The sequence below is a fragment of the Coffea eugenioides genome, chromosome 9, assembly GCF_003713205.1.
Source record: "Coffea eugenioides isolate CCC68of chromosome 9, Ceug_1.0, whole genome shotgun sequence".
Lineage (NCBI taxonomy): Eukaryota > Viridiplantae > Streptophyta > Magnoliopsida > Gentianales > Rubiaceae > Coffea > Coffea eugenioides.
Window position 1 is genome coordinate 1,431,022 of NC_040043.1, and position 3,445 is coordinate 1,434,466.

Genomic DNA, 3,445 nt, shown 5'->3' on the forward strand with positions numbered 1-3,445 from the left:
GACTCGACCCCGCAAATCTCTATGTTTTGAGCAGGTTCCTATATCGGTCTCGATAAATATCTAAGCTGCAGAGTAAATGGTAAAAATTGTCCTTAAACTATTTAAAATGGTACAATTTGGTCATCGAACTTATTTTTTTAACTAAAAGGCCACTCGACTTCTTAAAATGGACATTTTGGATCATATCGTCCAATTTAGCTAGTAAACTAACGGGAAAAAAGCACATTTGATATGCTATTACAGGTTTTTAAGGACAAAAACATTCTAAAATGTTGATTGGCTGGGAATGACTCAAAAGGTCCGTTTGAAGGAGTTGAGTGACCTTTTTGGTAAAAGGGAAAATAAAAGTTCAGGCTATTTTAAATAGTTTGGTGACTATGCTCGCCATTTACTTTAAGTTGTATTGCAGATGTATAATTTAGCTTCATCAATCAACGCATACTTGAATAGGCCAGGTCTTGTAAATTTGACGAGAAAATACTTGTATTTTTGTGTAAAAAGTACACCATTGTTTTGAAAGGCATTTTTTTTTCATAAAATTTTTACGTTTTTCATGAACACATTTTTTACTTTATATATATCAAATCGCTATAGTATATTTTTTTTACGATACATAAAATTTTTCTTCTTTAATCGGACCTTAAAATTGCTAGATATAAACAAATTTCGTGACCCTATAAGCATAAAAATTCCTTCTTTTTCCATCCACTTTTCCAATATCAAAACTTCTTGGCCAGTGCTTCACTTTTTCTTTCTCTTTTTAGCACGCATAATTGGACTTTCTTGAAATGAAAGCTCACGAGAAAGTTAAATCTAGGTTGGCCCATCTTTTGATCTCTATGACACAATTTCAAGAGAAACTAAAATATCTACCACCATTTTTATTTTTTTGCTAATTCATTTGCACCCCTTGAACATTTATTTGTGGTCAACATGACATATGGCGCAGGTTAGCAGAGGAGGTTAAGTCATACGGCCGTCTGGTGTACTACTGTACTCTGGTCGCCCGTACGACAATTTAATTGTCAACGGACAAAATCTTCAGATGAATTAAAATTATATATATATAGATTCTTGTCCTCCTTTTATAAAATTGGTAACATTTAAGAGATATTTTCTCATTTGTCCAACAATTTTCTGAAATTTCAAAATGGCAAACAATAGTGCCACATCCCAATTTTTATCTTCATAGCAATTTTTGTTAAAATAAAAAAAAATCATTGCTTTCTAGCATAAAATACATTAGGACTAGATGTGTCAAAATGGATGATTCGGATAAGTTTGGGTACATCATTATTGAGTAATAGATATAATTGAGTTAATTCTTTATATCCATTTAATAAATGAGTCAAAATAAGTCATTTATTTATACTCATTTAATAAATGGATACTCATTTAATAAATGGATATGTGTATACCCTAATTATCCATTTATGACTCACTTAATTTTTTTAATTTTTAATTTTTTTGCATGTTGTTGGATAAGAAATAATTAATGACATTTTATTGTTATTAGATTGGTATAATTATTTTTAAATAGGCATAAATGGGCGAGTCAAGTCAACCCACCACTCATCAACTAAATGGGTTTAATTGGATACCCATTTAGACCCGTTCAAAGTTCATTACATATCGTAAAAATTGAATTTAAATGTATAATTATTTTAAATAAGTATAACTAGGTAATTCAAGTCAACCCATTATCCACCAACCAAATGAATTTAATTAGGTATCCATTTAGGCTCATTTAAAATTTATTACACACACAAGTCCACTTATTAGTGGACGGGTTTGGGCAGGTCAATATAATTAGGTTGTGATTGACACCTCTAATTAGGACTTGAGAAGGGCAAATTTGATGTTTTATACAAAAAATTGTTGTGAAAATAAGATCTGAATCGCAGCGTTAAAACCAACTTTTCAAAATTCAGGAGGAGGGTAGGTCAACTCGTGGCTCGTCATACTTCAAAATGTTAACAACAAAACTAAGTGGTTTAGCTTAAAACTTTCACGAAATAAGTATTTGTAGTTTTAATTTATGCAAAAAGAGTCGTATTATCAACATTAAAAACTTGTCCAGCTGGAAACACTTGATAAAAATCTATCCATTTAAGGCTTCCTAATATAATTTAGACTTTACACTAAACAATATTGAGTTTACAAAATTGCTTAATAGTTGCAAAATTTGAGTTTCCATCAAGCTATTATAATCTATGGTATGCATATTCAAATTTGGTCTAGCAAAATAAGAAAACAAAATTGTTGATAATGGAAGGGTTAAAATGCATTTTATCCATAATGCCTGCCCAATTCCGTTGCGCTTTTGTCTACTGAGAAAAATAATGCTTGAGAATATATATAGTACTTGTGGTAGATGATTTTATATTGTTGTTTTCTGATCAGGCACTACATATTTCAGATTGTCTGACTAATGAAATCTCACAGTGGAGACAAAACTTTCATCACACTGCTTCTCATTTAATCAGAATTTTGTTTACTTGTGTCCTTAAATCAATCACGTGATTCAAGGAAAACGTCCACGTGCTAACAATTTCAATTCTAGAATTAATTTAATTATGGGGAAGGGGAAAAAAAATCATGTCACCAAAGCCTTTGAGCTAGTTCGCAGAAGAACACACAGATTAATTAGGGTTGGAAAACAAATTGCGGTCTATGTTAATAGCAGAGAAATTTAATTTACATGTGTCACGTTATTTCATTTTGAGATAAAAAGGTGATTGAAAAATATGTTCACGAAAAAAATTAAAACTTTTCAGGAAAAAATAGCGATCCAAATAAGGCCGCTAATTATGTTGATGTCCCTCGAGTTTATACATTTCAATAACTATATGATTTTTTGTTCTCATTCATTTTTCTTTAAGTTTAAACAAAGTTTGGGTGTAATTTCCACTAATAACAATAGCTACAAGCAAATACCAAATTGAATCATGGCACTTGGTAAAAATAAGCATTGGCGACGAATTATTGCAGGACCACACTACAATCGTACTAAATTATCCGTTAAAATTAACTAATTTAACTACCATATATGCAGGTTTCTGCATAGTCCCCTCCACTATGACCTATTTAGATATTCTCACGTAAAATTGTTTTAGGCTAGCGATATTTTGAGAGCAATAATGTTTCTACCAAAGCAAATTTTCCTCAGATGTCAAGATTACATTCAATCAGTCAACTTCATATATTTTTCTTAATTTTTTTAGATCCACTAAACACTAATTACTCCTCTTCTTCTCCCTCCAATTAAAGTTTTTTCCTACTCACTTGCTCACATTCTTCTCTCTCTCTCTCTCTCTCTCATTAATTCAACAATTATTTTCATGATTTATTAAACTGGTTTTTAGCTTAATAATTTCTCATACATTAATTCTACATGCTCTTATATTTTTTATTTTTAAAATTTTACTCCAAAGGTACTTTTTTC